Below are 19,815 nucleotides of genomic sequence, written 5' to 3'. Positions count from 1 at the left end.
GAGTGCAGGGGCGCGGTCTTGGCTCGCTGCAAGCTCCGCCTCCCGGGTTCACGCCATTCTCCTGCCTCAGCCTCCCGAGTAGCTGGGACTCTAGGCGCCCACCACGACGCCTGGCTAATTTTTTGTATTTTTAGTAGAGACGGGGTTTCACCGTGTTAGCCAGGATGGTCTCGATCTCCTGTGTCTGCATTCTTTAATCTCTTCTTGGTATTAAGGTGATGTGCATTAGACATTTTCCCTTAATTGAAGCACAGAATTCAGAAGGAAAGTTCCTTCCTCAACTAATAATTTTCTGAGAGAAACTAGTGACATGACACAGAAAACATAAAACACATTTCATTAATTTTCATTCTGCTTTCATACGCTTCAAGGGCATGAGCATGGATGCATTACTCCCTTTCCCACCCAATGGTGCCAAGGCTTCTCAATGCCTTCAGTCCATACTTGTAGTTATTGCAGTTTGCAACGGAATATGACAAACAGACATGCTAAAGAGGTTCAACAAAATTTAAAGGGCAATTAAAAAATTAAAATTTGATTTTTTATTATGAAAGTCACACGCATTCCTTGTAGAAAATTTGGACAAATAGAAAGGTAGAAAAGTTAAAAATCATTCATAATACAATCATTATTAATATTTTCTTCCAGTTGTTTTTCCTGTATTCTTTCTACAAGTGGAAGTGAATACCCTCAGGGAACTATGAAATACAAATTACATTTTATCCCTATTGTTTGAATAGTGATTACAATAGCTAAATTGTCTCGAATGCTTACATATACCAGGCATTCTACTAAGCATATCACATACAAACTTCAATCCTCTCTGGCAATGCCATCAATTCTAAAGAAATGTTTTGTAGTTCCAAGCCATAGTTGAAGACATCAGGTAGAGTCACAACTAATTTGGATCACTTGTGACTATGGAGCCCTTAGTCACAAGCGATCCAAATATTATAGAAAATAAGTATTTAAATGATAAATTAAAGATTCAAGCACTGGTTTAAAGAATTTGTTTTATTTTGTAAGAAAAGTAAGAATTTTAAGCATGGTAAACTTGTATATTGTTGTTGCCCAGATATATTCTTTGCCATCATTTTGATTTACTGAGACCTAATCTGGGTATGAGAAAAATAAAGTATTGAGAATTTTAAACATATGCTTGTGTGCACACACATGAAGACTTATATGTGTTGCATTTAATGCTTTAACATTACTAAATGTGTCATAGATAATACATTGCTGTGGCATATTATTAAGAACCAATTGTTTATAGTTTTGTACTTGTATAAAATAATCTGTGCATGTTCAATTTTATAAACATAAATGCTGATTTACTCAAGGGAGCAAAACTGATCATTTTTCCTAAAATGAATTCAATCCGGAAAGAAATACTGCTACCAAAACTACAGAAAGCTCAATTGAGGACCATTGCAGTTGCTTACGGAAGAGTGCTGAATAATTTTTTAAAAAATCACTTTGTAACATAATTGTGAATAGAATTTTATTCTTTTTAGCTCCATGTTATGAATACTTGATTTTTTTCAGTGTGATTCAGAGATGTATTTTTTTAATTAACTCTGCATCCCAAATAATAGTTTGATCATATAAAATTAGAAAAGATTTACTATTAGGTCAACAACCTAATAAGATATAGATGTTAAAAATGGATTATTGTAGGTTATTTAATTTATTCTTCAAATGTATGCTATATATTTCATATACTGGAATTTATTATTCTTTTGTATATTTCATAAAATAAGTATCATTCACTTTTATATTTTCTTGTTGTTATTGAAATCCTTTATCTATTACCTTACATACTTGCCTTATTAAGTTTAACTCTTTTTTGTAGTACCTAGACCAGGGTCAATATTTTTACATCAATTCTCCTTGCTGAGTGCCATAATCATGTAATTCTTCTAAAGAAGACAATGGGTTTAAATTGCAATGACTCCAAAACAAAACCTACCTGTTTGTTTCTTTCCTTTTTTAAAAAATAAAATCTCTGTTATCATTTTGCTTTGGTAAGATGGGGAAGAGGGAGGGTTATTTGCCTCTTTCCCATAAAAAGCAAGAATACAAAAATGCTCTGCTTAAATCAATATTGTTTTATGCTAGTCTTCAAATAACCCTAAATAGATCATGGTTGACAGACAGCATTAACATATAGATAAGGCAAAATATCTGTCTATTATCATAAGATTTACAAATAAATTAAATTTAGGAACACTTTTCTTCACTGTTCGTCTCAGAGTAGTTTCTAAAAGCCTGATTAGAGATTGTATCACTACTGTGTGATGGGCTATTTAGCAAACCTGGGGCAGATGGAATTAGGATAATATAAATCCATTTAAGGATTAAGTTATTTTAGGCCACACGTTTCCCTTTTACTAGACAAATTGCCGTGAGATGATAAGAGGAAAAAATCAAATTAAGGGGCAAGATTGTTTTATTTCTATAAGAATACCAGCTGCCAAGTTGGATACTGAATTTTATGGCTTCATCTCAGATAGCCAGTGCTAAGAAGCTGTGTTCATGGTCGTTCTTCTTTCCAAGTTCAGTGCCTGGTTGCTTTCTGCCTTTGAAAAACTCTTGCTCTTTTCAGTCTTTTTGAGTTTAAAATACAGCCCTTTAAATGTGGTCTGTTGTCATTTCTTTGAAAAGGATAAAAAGGGAAGGGAGCAGGAGGAAGGGATGAAAGAGGGAGTGAGGGATAGCTCACTATCTAATTGAAACTCACAGTTCAGTTATGGGGGTAGAAGACTGCATTAGCAAACTGTATCTCATTTTTATAAAGATTCTGTTTTATTTACAATCACTTAAGCAAATTATCACAAAGACCTACTAAAAATGCTCCTTTTTTCCACGTTTTTAAATTTTTTCTATAATGGTATGAGATGGAGAAGACGGATAAGGTTACATTAGTAAAATACTTGGCAACTTCTGAATGATCAAGTACCTTAGTAACTGTAAGTCACATGCATCTTCTCAGTCTTCTTTTCCAGAGGAGCATGCTACTGTTTTCTTACAATATACAGTGGCTTGCACTGCCCTTTTTGGTAATTAGTGTAATTTAACACATTTGAAGATACTGAAGCCACCTGCTCTGAATAGCTAAGTCATCGTTTAATGCCTAGAAGCTTTTCTCTTAGCAACAAAAAGATATGAAGGAACTTCTAATGCAACTTTGGTTCTGAAGTTTCATCTCCCAGAAAATTGTTAGACTCATGAATTGGATTTCAATAATACACTGTAATTGAGAGCTAACCTTGCTTTTAGGTAAAGATCACTAAGGATATTTTTCAAGGTATATTCAGTTTCATGTAATTCATAGAGATTTTATAGAAAGGAAGGGAAAGTGGTGTGGATGGTTGTAGTCTTTCACTATCTGGGCCGTGTGTGAGGTACTCTTACACTTACATCTCAATTAACCTGCGAATAAGTGGAGGACCCTGTATTTGAATACAGGTTTTCAATAGACCAGGACGCCTTCCACTTCCCCTTGCCAGTTATCTTTTATAAATGTAACTCATTTCATAGGTGAGATTAAGAAGGAGTAATGTCAAGAAGCACGTTTTTAAAAAATACTTTAACAAATTACACAAAATTATTGACAATGCCATGAAACATATACAAGAAAAGCCAGTTGGGGCAATGGGATATGGCAAAGATGAAAAGAGAGGCCATTATTGAAGTCTTCTAATGAAATGTCAGTTTTCTATAGATAAATATATGAGATTGATACTAGATGAGAAGGAAGTTACTGAAGAAGAGCAGTTTTAGATACCTTTTCATTTCATTTGCCTTAAAAGTAAGAAAACTAGGAGAAAATATTAGTTGTGTAGTCATTTGATAAACCACTCCTGTAATTCACTTATGCCTCTCCAGACAAATGTGTTATATTTTCTCAGTGGTAATATACATAGAGGTTATGCCAGGGTTTCTCAACCTCAGCACTATTAAGATTTCAGGACACATAATTCTTTATTTTGGGGGACTGTCCTGGGGATTTTAGAGTGTCTTCATGCCTGTTGTCTACCCACTAGATGCCACTAGCACACTCCCAGTTACAATAATCAAAACTGTTTTTAGACACGCTTTGGGGAGGCCAAGGCAGAAGAATGGCTTGAGCCCGGGAGTTCAAGGCCAGCCTAGGCAACATAATAAGACCTCCATCTCTCCAAAAAAAAAAAAAAAAAAAAAAAAAAAGAAAAAAAAAAGAAAAAAAGAGGCCGGGTGCGGTGGCTCACACCTGTAATCCCAACACTTTGGGAGGCTGTGGCAGACAGATCATGAGGTCAGGAGATTGAGACCATCCTGGCTAACACGATGAAACCCCATCTCTACTAAAAATACAAAAACAATTAGCCAGACGTGGTGGCAGGTGCCTTTAGTCCCAGCTACTTGGGAGGCTGAGGCAGGAGGATGGCATGAACCCGAGAGGCGGAGCTTGCAGTGAGTCGAGATCGTGCCACTGCACTCCAACCTGGGCAACAGAGTGAGACTCTGTCTCAAAATAAATAAATAAATAAATAAAAGTCTTTACACAGTACCAAATGTTTCTGGCAGGTGGAGGAGAGGGAAGAATCACCCAATATGGAGAACCACGGCCATAAACAAGCATTTGTTGAGCACTTTCTATAGGCAGACACATAGAGGTGAACTAAATTAAGCCCTTGAAGTTACATCCTGGTGATGAGACAGAGGAAAAAAACAACTATATCACACAATGGCAAGTGTTGAAAAGAAAAATAGAGCTAGGCATGGAACTACAGGTGCCTATAGTTCCAGCTACTCAGGAGGCTGAGGCAGGAAGATTGCTTGAACCCAAGAGTTCCTGTCCAGGCTGGACAACATGGTGAGACCCTGTCACCTTGTTTCTAAAAACAAAAAAAAAAAAAAAAAAGAAAAAAAATTTTTCAGTAACTCATGCTGAGTTCCTACAAACTTCTGCTTCCTTGATCATTTTTACTGACTTTCCTCTGTTTTTATTTTTTAAATTTTTGTTTGCTTGTTTCACTGCTTAAGTTTGTAAAACTGCTTCACATGCTTTTTGGAGGAAGTCTGAAAATAATCTAATAAGTGATAAGAAAGTAGATAGGCATACCTCTGTTAATTCATAGTTGGGAGAAAGTAATTAATTAATCTATTGTGCCTTATGAGGATGTGTAACAAGATAGAACCAAATATTGAAAAATATAAGAAAAGTTAAGGAATGTGATCTGAAAACAACCCCTACAAGAAACCCTTGTATAGTAGTTAATAATTATCTGTTTAGTGAATGAATCCATAAAGAAATGCAGACTCTCAATTTTGTAACCAAGAATATTAGGAAGAAAAGAGCATAACATATGAAGGTCAAACTCCAATGAGTGGGAAAAATAAGTTGTTTTAAAACTGGCCTTTAACCAATTAGAAATAGCAATGATGGGTAAAATCTTCATTTATTCATCAACACTATGTTTACACACAATGAAATGAGGTTAAACCTTAGCAATTATTTGGTTAATCTGAATTATACAAACATATTAATCAAAACATTTTATTCTAAAATCAACTGTTTGAGCTGAATGAAAAAGCAAGATGATGTGGTTTGGCTGTCTCCCTACCCATATTCTCTTTGTGAATTGTATCTCCCAGAATTCCCACCTGTTGTGGGAGGGGCCCAGTGGGGAGGTAATTGAATCACAGGAGCCAGTCTTTCCCATGCTATTCTCATGATAGTGAATAAGTCTCACGAGATCTGATGAGTTTATCAGGGGTTTCTGCTTTTGCTTCTTCCTCATTTTCTCTTGCTGCCACCATGTAAGGAGTTCCTTTTGCCTCCTGCCATGATTCTGAGGCCTCCCCAGCCATGTGGAACTGTAAGTCCAATTAAACCACATTTTCTTCCCAGTCTCGGGTATGTCTTTATCAGCAGCATCAAAACGAACTAATATGGTAAATTGGTACCAGGAGTGGGGTGTTTCTGAAAAGATACCCGAAAGTGTGGAAGCAACTTTGGAACTGGGAAACAGGCAGAGGTTGGAACAGCTTGGAGGGCTCAGAAGAAGACAGGAAAACGTGGGAAAATATGGATCTTCCTAGAGACTCACTGAATGGCTTTGCCCAAAATGCTGGTAGCAATATGGACAATAAGGTCCAGGTTGAGGTGGTCTCAGATGGAGAAGAGATGAGGCACTTGTTCGGAACTGGAGTACAGATGAGTCTTGTTATGTTTTAGCAGAGACTGGCAGCATTTGCCCCTGCCCTAGAGATTTGTGGAATTTCGAACTTGAGAAAGATGATTTAGGGTATCTGGTGGAAGAAATTTCTAAGCAGCAAAGCATTCAATAGGTGACTTGGGTTCTGTTAAAGGCATCAAGTTTTATAAGGGAAGCCAAGCATAAAAGTTTGGAAAATTTGCTGCCTGACTATGTGATATAAAAGAAAAAGGCATTTTCTGGGGAGAAATTTGAGCCAGCTGCAGAAATTTGAATAAGTATCAAGGAGCCTAATGTTAATCCCCATGACCATGAGGAAAATGTCTCCAGGCCGTGTCAGAGACCTTCATGGCAGTCCCTCCCATCACAGGCCCAGAGGCCCAGGAAGACAAAGTGGTCTCATTGGCCAGGCCCAGGGTCCCTGCACTGTGTGAAGCCTAGGGACTTGGTGCCCTGAGTCCCAACCGCTCTGGCCGTGGTGGAAAGAGGTCAATGTACAGCTCAGGCTGTGGCTTCAGAGAGTAGAAGCCCCAAACCTTGGCAGCTTCCACGTGGTATTTAGCCTGCAGGTGCACAAAAGTCAAGAATTGAGGTTTGGGAACCTCTGCCTAGATTTCAAAAGATGTATGGAAATGCCTGGATGCCCAGGCAAAAGTTTGCTGCAGGGGCAGGGCCCTCATGGAGAACTTGTGCTAGGGCAGTGTGGAAGGGAAATGTGGGGTGGGAGCCCCCACATAGAGTCCCTAGTGGGGCACTGCCTAGTGGAGCTGGGAGAAGAGGACTGCTGTCCTCCAGACTCCAGAATGGTAGATCCACTGGCAGCTTGCACTGTGTGCCTGGAAAAGCCACAGACATGCAATGCCAGCCTGTGAAAGCAGCCTGGAGGGAGGCTGTACCCTGCAAAGCCACAAGGGTGGAGCTGTCCAAGACCATAGGAACCCACCTCTTGCATCAGCATGACCTGGATGTGAGACCTGGAGTCAAAGGAGATCATTTTGGAGCTTTAAAATTTGACTGCCCCACTGGATTTTGGACTTGCATGGGTCCTGTTACTCATTTGTTTTGGCCAGTTTCTCTCATTTGGGACAGCTGTATTTACCCAATACCTGTACCCCCATTGTATCTAGGAAGTAACTAGCTTGCTTTTGATTTTACAGGCTCATAGGCAGAAAGGACTTGCCTTGTCTCAGATGAGACTTTGGACTGTGGACTTTTGGGTTAATGCTGAAATGAGTTAAGACTTTGGGGTACTGTTTGGGAAGGCATGACTGATTTGATTTGATTGATTTTGAAATGTGAGGACATGAGATTTTTGGGGGTAAGGGGTGGAATCATATGGTTTGGCTGTGTCCCCACCCAAATCTCATCTTTAATTGTATCTCCCAGAATTCCCACATGTTGTGGGAGGGACCCAGGGGGAGGTAATTGAATCTTGAGGGCCTGTCTTTCCCATGCTAGTCTCATGATAGTGAATAAGTCTCACGAGATCTGAAGGGTTTATCAGGGGTTTCCCTTTTGCTTCTTCCTCATTTTCTCTTGCTGCCACCATGTAAGAAGTGCCTTTCACCTCTTGCCATGATTTTGAGGCCTCCCCAGCCATGTGGAACTGTAAGTCCAATTAAACCTCTTTTTCTTCCCAGTCTGCAGTATGACACTGCCCAGCAGTGTCAAAACGGACTAATTCACAAGAAATGGTACCAAAAGATGGGATTTGAGAGTTTGTTTCCACTTTCTGTATTCTCCTTCCCAGAAGCCCTCACCTCAATTTCCTCTAACTTTGACGCTTTTAAAAGCAATAGATATGTTTCTCTTGCACAGGTTAGGGCGTGCTTTTGACCTTGTATAGTGTCAATGACCTTGTATATTTTTCATAAAAATGAAAAAAATAATGAAAACTTTTTAAAACTTTTTTTTTCACTACTTCAGGGATTAGGTTTTGTGTACATTTATAGCAAAAAATAATAATAATAATGAATAAAGAAGGAAGTGGTGAAGGGACTATAAGACCTGGTATGAATGGAAATAAGGTTGCTGAAGCAATTAATTAAAAATGTCATAGACTGCCATCAAGGGAGGGACCAGCAATTAATACAGAGAGGTTTTGTTAATTACTCAAGGTTGAAGCACAGAACAACCTGAGAGCAATGAATACATTAAAGAGTACTATTCCAGTGGAAAACTGGGTACTTTTTTGTGTCACTTGATTGAGGTAGTATTGAAAAAGTTTGAATTAATAACAATAGCAGGAGACTTCTAAAAGATAAACACGATAAAAATGGATGTTCTAATGCCTAGATATTTCATGTCTAATAATGATATATCACATTTGTAAAAATTTCTATTTTGAAAAGATAAGAAAGAAAGGCATACCTTTTTGAGAAATAAATTAAGACTCACCTGGCTGAGCACAATGGCTCATGCCTGTAATCTCAACAGTTTGAGAGGCCAAGGTGGGAGGATCACTTGAGACCAGGAGTTTGAGACCAGCCTGGGAAATACAGTGAGACCTCGGTCTCTACAAAAATAATTTTTTTTTTTTTTTGGGACGGAGTCTCACTCTGTCACCCAGGCTGGAGTGCAGTGGTGCTGTCTCGGCTCACTGCAAGCTCCACCTCCCCGGTTCACACCATTCTCCTGCCTCAGCCTCCCAAGTAGCTCAGACTACAGGCGCCCACCACCATGCCAGGCCAATTTTTTTGTATTTTTAGTACAGACAGGGTTTCACCATGTTAGCCAGAATGGTCTCAATCTCTTGACCTCGTGGTCCACCCGCCTTGGCCTCCCAAAATGCTGGGATTACAGGCGTAAGCCACCGCGCCCAGCCTACAAAAATATTTTTTTAATTAGCCAGGTGTATTGGCATATGATTGTAGTCATAGCTACTCAGGAGGCTGAGGTGGGAGGATCTCTTGAGCACAGGATTTTGAGGCTACAGTAAGCTATGATTGTACCACTGTACTTTAGCCTGGGTGACAAGAAAACCCTGTCTCTAAAAACGAAACAAAAAAATAATGAAAACTTTTTAAAAACCCAGCTCATCAATCCATTTACACTTAGCTATTTTCAGAAGTAGTAATTTGATGCAGAGTAATTCATTATAATTTTACCATTCTGTATGCTATTTTTAATACATTATTTCTCTTTCAACCAGAAAGATTACACATTCCTGCTATATGTTATAAGAAAAAAAAAGTTACTCTCTTATGCTTAAACATTAGCACAATAATAAAAAGTGTTCATGAGCTAAGTTTTCAATTTTTAAATATATTTAAAACCTCTGACATATTTTGTGAAGTTACTTTAATGTATTCTAGACACCACATTTACAAAAATATCAAGCAAAATTTTACCTAAGATCAATATGGAATGCTCAATTTTTAACTAATTCTAGTATGCATTTCACATTTCTTTTACTCAAATTCTCATAGCATGATTCAGATTAAACAGTTGATGAAGGCAACTAGATATTCTGCTTGGTCTAAATTAGTGATGTTCAAATTTGACTGCATAAATAGTCCACTGGGGCTGCTTTTGGAAGTGCAGCTCCCTGGACCCCTCCCAGAGGTTTAACTTCAGTATATCTTGGGTGGAGCCCAGGGATGTTGTTTTTTAACATAAATCCAGGTGGCTCTGATTTACATAGCAAGACTTTGAACCTCAGCAAAGAAACAAAACAAAACAAAAACGATAAATTAGATAGTTCAGTACCAAGTTTCTATTTCATTTTGTTTGGTATGGGTTTGGGTCCCACTGTAGAACTGGAACCATCTCATTCATATTAGTATGCCCAGCTGTTTGGACATTTTTTCAGTACTTTGTGAAACACATATAGTTTCCATTAGCTTGACTAAAAAGATTTATCCGCAGTTTGAGTCTCCTTTCCATCTTATTTCCAAACTTTACCAAATGCTTACCATAAAATAAATATTCTTAACTAATAACTAAAAACAAATTTGGCTTGCCTATTTTGAATATGAAACTGTGAAAATATAATCTGATGTGTCTTACTAAATTTGACCATCAGTGTAGCTAGCATCAGTGGTCTCTAAACATTACGTTTGAGGACCATAGAAATCTACAGGTAAGATATTCAGGATTTAATTTCCCAGCCAGGGTTTTTTTTAGTCAGTTCAAGGGCAAAAAATAAATTTGTAGGATGACCTTTCTAAACTCTTACTATTCAAATAACATTGCTTCCAAATTGAAAAGGCTATTCCAAATATCACTCTCTCTTCATAACTGAAATTGTCACACCTCTTGGGGGAGGGACAAACATAAGATGTCCTGTATAAATAGTCAATGAAGATATTGATTGGGATAAAAGCAGTGGTCAGTAGAAGCTGCTGGAGCATTTTTTCACGTGGTTCATTTGTAAGTTCAAATCACTATTGTGTAAATTCCCTTCACTTATTTGTCCAACAGATTTCTACTGGATATTACGAAATTTATTTATCCTTTAATATCACCTTAGTAGCCAACGGAAGCCAAAAGTAGCCTTTTAAGGAGCATTAAGATGTCATTATTATTTAGTTGCCTTTTGTTCTTATTGAAAAATTTAGATTAAATTCATGACGCTTTCATGTAAAATAATAAAAACATTTTCCAAATTGAAAAACAGTTGTATCATACTTGAGCTTGAATCAAAGATCTGAGGACTCTGAAGCATTTAGATATGTGAGATTAAACCATTTTTATTTTATATTAAATTATTGAAATAAGAAAGACCTATATATGTCATTTTCCAGTTTACATATGTTTGTGGCATTTTATTTAAAAAATTAAAATATCAGTAATATAAATTTGATCAAATAAATATATTTTGGCTCTCTGCAATTTGGTATTAAAATCTATGGCAGGTTATTTTTTTCTTTTTTTTTTCTTTTTTTTAGTGCCCAGTCTGGGCCCACATAAATTAGACAGTCTTTTACAAAACCTAATATGCTCCTCATTCAGAAACACAGAAGCATGGGGCATAATACAGATTGTTCTAATAATGGATTAAATCCCAGATGTTTTCCATGTTTCACATGATAGGATAGAATGAGCTAAGCTCCCTTTAGAGACTGAGTTTTCTGAATCACCTTGTTTACAGAGCTGCTAAGACTTTTGGCTTTATTTAGAAAAGTCTCAATAGGGTATTTGAAGTCAGGCTCTAAATCCTCACCTGATTTGTGTCAGTTTACATCTCCGTTAATAACACAGAATGAATTCGATTTTTATCATTCTTTTCTCTGTTTGAAAAGAGAAACTCCTTGGTCTCATCTATAATCATTTCCTACCCTGTGAGATGAGAATTTATGTGAAGATAAAATACCCTCCAAATTTAGCAAGCTATGAAAATGTAAGATAATTTAGATCTTTATGGGACAATTTGTGTTATTGCAATTGTTTCCTGATTTAGCAAGATTATTTACTATACTTCCTAACTTTTTCTGCAAGGAAGAGGTTTATTGTATTTGCCATATTCTGTCTTCTCTTGTAAAATACTATTTGTTAGGTAGTCTTCACACAATTCTAGGGCAGCTGAATTTCTAGCTATAGTTAAAAATGAAGAAAATATATTTCTTGATGGAAAAATTAAGAATATGCCCACCAAAATGCTTATATTGATAGAAAAATACGGGTTTGGACAAATATTTTCAACATATTTGACAAAGGGTAAATGGATATACCATACAAAAAGTTCTCACAAATTGCCCATAAACAGACCCAAAACACAATTTCCAACTGGGGATAATATACAAATGGGAATTTTCTAGGAGAGAACCTTCAAATGATCAACACATAAAACAAGATGATCAAATTAACTAATAGGGAAATGCAATGAAAGATATCACCTTACACTCATCAGACTTAAAAATATTTTTAAAGTAATAATACCTGTTTCTGTCAAGAATAGGAGAAAAGGCATAGCTAAGAAAGACTTGTGTGGCATTCAGCAAGCTTGTAACCTGGCAACATCGTAAAACAATTTTTAAATGAAAAATACACTCTTCTAATCAGCAGTCTCATCTCTAGGAATCTATCACATGACACTAAAGCAACCAGAACTTAAGGAAATATGCACAAAGATACTAAATGCAGCATTGTTCAGAGTTAGGAGAAAAAGGAAACCAAAGGAATGCTCGTATTTTAAAAAAAGTTGAAAAGTTCATGGTACATTCATACCTAGAATAACATGCAGGCATTAAAAAGAATGAAATAGAGCTATGAAGATGGATTTAGGTGGTTGTTCACGAGGTACAGTTGAGAGATGAAAAACAAGCTACAAAGAAGTGAGTGCAATATCATACTACTTGTAAAATAATGACAACCCCAGCTAATGTCTATATGTATATGGTTAAATATATTTACCTACAAATATGTGTGTTTGGCTATGACTGTGGATAATATAGATAAACATTATCTTGTTGATTATTCATGGATGGATAAGTGTGTATTTGATGATATAAATGTATTGGGAAGCAGGAAGGGTAGGTAAGCAAAAAAGAAAAGACTAAACTAGAAAAATAGCACATATGATATTACCCCAGTAAAGCATTTATGTCAAGTTGCATATGTGTATAAAACATATGCATAAAGTAGTTTATTAAAAATTATTAAAACTTAACAGCTTCAAATAAAATTCACAGGTTATTACTTGAAAGCACAATGAAAAATAAATGTAGTGAGCACTTTACCAACCCTCTGTCCAAAAGATGTGTACATAGGTTTAGCTACAAAGATACGGTTTAAAGCATTCCTCTATGAGCAATGACAACCAAAAAAAAATTTGTTTTCTTTTAACATGTGCACAAAGAGTTTATTTATCAAGTTGGTTTTTATCAGACAGATGGTGGGTGTATAAGTCAGGGTTCTCTAAAGAAACAGAACTAATATGAGATATATATATATCTCCTATATATCCATATATATATGTGGATATATAAATATATATCCACATATGTATAAATGGGAGTTTATTAACTATTAACTCACATGATCAGGTCCCACAATTGGCCATCTGCAAGCTGAGGAGCAAGGAGAGCCAGTGCAAGTCCCAAAACAGAAGAACTTGGAGTCCGATGTTCAAGGGCAAGAAGCATCTAGCACGGGAGAAAGATGTAGGCTGAGGGCCTACATCTAGTCTTTTCACATTTTTCTGCCTGCTTTGTATTCTAGCCACACTGGCAGCTGATTAGATGGTGCCCACCCAGATTAAGGGTGGGTCTGCCTTTCCCAGCCCCCTGACTCAAATGTAAATCTCCTTTGGCAAGACCCTCATAGACACACCTAGGATCAATACTTTGCATCCTTCAATTCAATCCAGTTGATACTCAGTATTAACCATCACAAGTCCACCCCTTGTCAACTTGAACCCATACACATCTCCTGAGATCACACGTAATCTTCAATAAAGGCAATAATAAGGTCATAATTATGCCTAACATAATACAACTATCCTTGTACAACCAGAAATGCACCAATCCCCAACCTAAATACTAATACATACAGTTAACAATACTTAAATGCTGATATGAAATCAATAAATCTGATGTCACATGATAAGGGAAAAAGGAAATAAAATCAACATGTCTTCTTAGTACAAGTATATACATGCACAAACATGTTTTTAACAAAAGAAGGAGGAAATATGTCAATTACAGTCCTTGTTTCTGCAGCTAGTCACGTGGTCATAGCTGGTATTGATGACTACCTCCTTCTGCTACCCATTCTGTATTCCCTTTGATTCACCTAGCACCTCAGCAGGTCGTAGCTTTTTTCCTGGAGGAGTGACACAAACCTTCATTCCTAAAGGGTCTGGGCCATTTGTAGTCCTGCCTGGATTGGGCTGTTGTAGTTTCCCATTTACCTTAATCACAGCGCATGGTAATACTAAGAGACACCCTAATGGACCTCCTGTATTCCATGCATACTCTTCCTTACCTCCATTGTGGAGTAGTAGACTGATTTCATCTTGGTAGCCCGGTCAATCACCCCAGCCAACACTGTAACTCCATTCTTAGCCTGTTGACTTAAAGGTAGGAGGAGCTCAAAGTGTCCAGATGGCAATCTTAACTTCCAGTTTAATGGAATTGTGTGTCTCCTGGTGGCAGCGTTCTCCCGCTGGAACTAAGACCTCTAGGCCAGAAGAACGTAATGTCATGGAAACAAGAAGCAAAAATTTTGCTAGTGGACCACTAGGGGTGATGGTGAATGGTGCCACTTCCACTTCTAACCCTTGATTCCTGGACCCGTGAATCCTGGCTGTGGGAGAAACAGTACCATATATTGGACACTGATTCACAGCATACACGGCCTTCTGGAGAACTTTGCCCCAGCCCTGCAAAGTATTGTCACCTAGTTGAGGTTGTAATTGTGACTTCAAAAAGCCATTCCACCGTTCTGTCAATCCGGCTGCTTCAGGATGATGGGGAACATGATAAGACCAGTCAATTCCATGAGCATGAGCCCACTGCCACACTTCTTTAGCCATAAAGCAAGTGACTTCGTCAGAGGCAATGCTGTGTGGAATACCATGATGGTGGGCAAGGCATTCCGTGATTCCATGGATGGTAGTCTTAGCAGAAGCATTGCATGCAGAATAGGCAAACTCATATCCAGAGTAAGTGTCTATTCCAGTGGGGACAAACCTCTGCCCTTTCCATGATGGAAGAGGTCCAATACAGTCAATCTGCCACCAGGTAGCTGGCTGATCACCCCGAGGAATGGTGCCACATTGAGAGCTCAGGGTTGGTCTCTGCTGCTGGCAAATTGGGCACTCAGCAATGGCTGTAGCCAGGTCAGTCTTGGTGAGTAGAAGTCCATGTTGCTGAGCCCATGTGTAACTCCATCTCTGCCATTATGGCTACTTTGTTCATGGGCCCATTGGGCGATGACAGGGGTGGCTGGGGAAAGAGGCTGAGTGGTGTCCATAGAACAGGTCATCCTATCCACTTGATTATTAAAATCCTCCTCTGCTGAGGTCACCCATTGGTGAGCACTCACATGGGATACAAATGTCTTCACAGTTTTTGACCATTCAGAGAGGTCCATCCACATACCTCTTCCCCAAATTTCTTTGTCACCAATTTTCCAATCATGCTTCTTCCAAATGCCTGACCATTCAGCCAAACTATTGGCTACAGCCCATGAATCAGTATATAATCAAGCATCTGGCCATTTCTCATTCCATGCAAAGTGCGCAACCAGGTGCACAGCTTGAAGTTCTGCCCACTGGGAAGATTTCCCTTCACTGCTGTCTTTCAGAGATGTCCTAAAAAGGGGCTGTAGTGCTGCAGCTGTCTACTTTCAGGTGGTGCCTGCATATCGTGCAGAACCATCTGTGAACCAGGCCCTAGTCTTCTCTTCCTCTGTCAACTGACCATAGGGAACTCCCCCTGAGGCCATTGGTGCAGGCTAGAGGAGAGAAGGCAGGGTGGAAGGAGTGGAGACCATGGGCATTTGAGTCACTTCTTCATGTAACTTATTTATGCCTTTAGGACCTGCTCCAGCCTGATCACGTATATACCACTTTCATTTGATGATGGAATGCTGCTGTCCATGGCCCACTTTATTGCTAGATGGATCAGAAAGCACCCAGTTCATGATAGGCAGTTCAGGTCACGTAGTGACTTGATGACCCATCGTCAAACGTTCAGTTTCCACCAAAGCCTAGTAACAGGCCAAGAGCTGTCTCTCAAAAGGAGAGTAGTTATCTGCAGAAGATGGCAGGGCCTTGCTCCAAAATCCTAGAGGCCTCCACTGTGATTCACCTATGGAGGTCTGCTGAATGCTCCAAATAGCATCCCTATCTGCCACTGACACCTAAAACACCACTGGATCTGCTGGGTCACATGGCCCAAGTGGCAGAGCAGCTTGGATGGCAGCCTGGACCTGTTGCAAAGCCTTTTCCTGTTCTGGACCCCACTCCAAACTGGCAGACTTTCGGTTTACTCAATAAATGGGCCTGAGTAACACAACCAAATGAGGAATGTGTTGCCTCCAAAATCCAAATAGGCCCACTAGGCATTGTGCCTCTTTCTTGGTTGTAGGAAGGGCCAAATGCAGCAATTTATCCTTTACCTTAGAAGGAATATCTCGACAGGCCCCACACCACTGGACCCCTAGAAATTTTACTGAGGTAGATGGTCCCTGAATTTTAGTCAGATTTATTTCCCATCCTCTGGCACACAAATGTTTCACCAATAAGTCCAGTGTGTTTGCTACTTCTTACTCACTGAATCCAGTCAGCATAATGTCATCAATGTAATGGACCAGTGTGATATCTTCTGGAAGCGAAAAGCGATCAATGTCTCTTCAAATAAGATTATGACACAAAGCCAGAGAGTTGATATACCCCGAGGTAGGACAATAAAGGTATATTGCCTGTCTTGCCAGCTGAAGGCAAATTGCTTCTGGTGGGCCTTATGGACAGGAATGGAGAAAAAGGCATTTGCCAAGTCAATGGCTGCATACCTGGTACCAGGAGATGTGTTAATTTGCTCCAGCAATGAAACCACATCTGGTACAGCACCTGCAATTGGAGTCACCAGTTAGTTAAGCTTATAATAATCCACTGTCATTCTCTAAGATCCATCCATCTGTTTACTGCACAGGCCAAATGGGAGAGTTCAATGGGGATGTGGTGGGAATTACCACCCCTGCATCTTTCAAGTCCTTGATGGTGGCACTAATCTCTGCAACCCCTCCAGGGATGTGATATTGTTTTTGGTTTGCTATTTTTCTAGGTAGAGGCAGCTCTACTGGCTTCCATTTGACCTTTCCCACCATAATAGCCCTCACCCTACCAGTCAGGGAGCCAATGTGGGGGTTCTGCCAGCTGCTAAGTATGTCTATGCCAATTATGCATTCTGGCACTGAGGAAATGACCACAAGATGAGTCAGGGAACCCACTGGACCCACTGTAAGTCAGACCTGAGCTAAACTCCATTAATTACCTGACCTCCATAAGCCCCTACTTTAACTGGAGGACCACAACGATGTTTGGGGTCGCCTGGAATCAACATCAACTCAGAGCCAGTGTCCAGTAGTCCCTGAAATGTCTGATTGCTTCCCTTTCCCCAGTGCACAGTTACCCTGATAAAAGGCTGGAGGTCTCCTTGGGGAAGGATAGGAGAAAGATTAACAGCATAAATGGTTGGTGATGTAGTGGGATCCTTCCTCAGGGGGACCCAGCCTCCCCTTCATTCAAGGGGTCTGGGTCTGTAAACTGGCTCAAGTCTGGAAATTGATTGAGGGGCTGTGACTCTGTTTTTATAATTCAAATTAGTCTTTTGTCCATTCAACCTGGAAGTTTTCTGCTTATATAAATTAAGTAGGAATGTGGTAGACTTACTATCAATTTCACTTCTAGGAACACCATGATTAATTAGCCAATGCCAGTGCTCTACATGAGTCAGACTATTCTTATTGCTGCTTTGCCTCTGCTGTCCATTACAGTAGCTACGCCCACATTGCCTTTGTTGGTTGAAAGCTGCCACTTGGCTCCTGCCACCTTGCAATCCAATTATTCCCACTGTATTTAAATTTTGCAGTTGAGTGACTGCAGTTCCCATGGTTAGATGTGACATACAGAGAATAGCAATTACAGGGGTCTTCAAAGATGCAGGTGCTGCCCTTACAAATCTATTTCACAAGGCATTGGTCAAGGGTGTATCTTCTGGACCCTCCTAGCTGGGATGAGTAGGTCTAAAGTGACTTATCCATTCTACCATCCCAATCTCCCTAAGCCTTTGGATCCCTTCCTCTACATTAAGCCAATGGAAATCAGGCATTTCCAGCTCACTCACAGTGGGCCATCTTTTAATCCATATTTCAGCTAACCAAGCAAATAAACTATTAGAAACCTTTTTAACTCCCTAAGGTGCAACATTAAATGCAGAGTCCCTACTTAGTGGGCTCGAATCAATAAATTCAGCCTGATCCAACTCTATATTCCTTCCCCCATTATCTCACACCCTTAATATCCATTCCCATGCCTGTTCTCCAGATTTCTGCATATATAAATTAGAAAACTCAAGCAGCTCTTTTCGAGTGTAGCACACCTCCTCATGGGTCACACTCTCACCCTCACCTCTAGGGCCCTGCTGGGGCATTCGCCTTGTTATAGATCTAGAAGCTAACAGGGGTGTTGGGGGTGGCTCCTGAGGAGAATCAACATTATCTTGCTTGGCAACTACCTCAAGGGAGGCCACCACTCTTGCCTCAGGCAGCACAGGGTTTATCTCCTCAGACAAGGGTGGAAAAGCTGAAGGCAGTGTGGGTCGAAAGGGGATGTTGCCACTTTACCGGGGATGGGGAAGCTGTTTCTTCTGGCAAAAAAGATTCATCAGAATTTACACACTCAGTGTCCCCAGCTGCAATCGGGGTCCTCCCACACGTCCCCATTCCAAGTTGCAGGGTCCCATTCTTTTCCAATCAATGCCCTCACTTTAACAGTAGACATCTGGTGAGGCTGTGCGTGCACCTTTCGTTGCAGGTCAGCCACTTGCTTGATAAGAGCTTGTGTCTGTTTTTTCACAATTTCAGCTCATTCTCTACAGGAGATAAGACTGTCAGTCAGGGCAGTCTTAGTAGATATGAGTCTTATTTGCTTCTGAAGCTGGGAGTTAGAATCCCTGAGTTCATCAGTTTCTTTCATCACTTTGTCTACTGAACTAAGAAGCAACCAACCAGCTTCATCATGTTCTTTGGTTCTCCACATATGGTCAGAGGTATTACGTATGGAGTCACTAAACTCCTTGCCTCTCACAAGCAGTGAATCAGGAGTGTCAAATGCATTTATTTTGCATAACTCTCTAAACAGTTCACACTAAGGACTATCAGTGTTCTCCATATTATTAGAAGTAGAGTCCTTGGCATTTTGGGGCCTAATCATGTTAAGCAGCCAACTCCAGAAACCCCAAAACCAACCAAAGAAATCCATCCTTAATATTCTGTTCCTCCAGAACCACTCCTGTTACCAAAATCTGTATTCGTCAGAGTTCCCCAGAGGGAGAGAAATATATATATATATATATATATATATATATATATATATATATATATCTACACACACACACACACACTATAGATATATACACACACACTATATGTGTATATATATACACACACACTATATGTGTATATATATACACACACACTATATGTGTATATATATACACACACACTATATGTGTATATATATACACACACTATATATATACTCTATATATATAGCTATATATACTATATATATAGCTATATATATACTATACATATAGAGTATATAGTATATATATAGCTATATATATAGTATATATATATAGTATATATATATATGTAGCTATATATATATACTATATATAGATGGGAGTTTATTAAGTATTAACTCACACTAACTACATATATATAGATGGGAGTTTACTAAGTATAAACTCACACAATCAAAAGGTTTCACAATAGGCCATCTGGAAGCTGAGGAGCAAGGAGAGCCAGTCCGAGTCCCAAAGCAAAAGAACTTGGAGTCCGATGTTCAAGGACAGGAAGCATCCAGCACGGGAGAAAGATGTAGGCTAGGGGCTAAGCCAGTATAGTCTTTTCACATTTTTCTGCCTGCTTATATTCTAGC

At 39.1% G+C, this 19,815-nt stretch overlaps 1 protein-coding gene and 1 pseudogene across 9 annotated transcripts in view; one reads left to right on the top strand and one right to left on the bottom strand.

The window, feature by feature from the left end:
- The window catches only part of PEX5L (peroxisomal biogenesis factor 5 like), a 686,817-nt gene that overhangs the window by 461,349 nt on the left and 205,653 nt on the right, over positions 1-19,815 (top strand). The window lies entirely within an intron of this gene.
- On the bottom strand, positions 13,844-18,593 carry LOC134733273 (uncharacterized; annotated as a pseudogene).

Source organism: Symphalangus syndactylus, chromosome 17 (genome assembly GCF_028878055.3).
Source record: "Symphalangus syndactylus isolate Jambi chromosome 17, NHGRI_mSymSyn1-v2.1_pri, whole genome shotgun sequence".
Lineage (NCBI taxonomy): Eukaryota > Metazoa > Chordata > Mammalia > Primates > Hylobatidae > Symphalangus > Symphalangus syndactylus.
The sequence above is the reverse complement of the archived record's forward strand: the minus strand, read 5'-3'. Positions and strand labels throughout refer to the sequence as shown.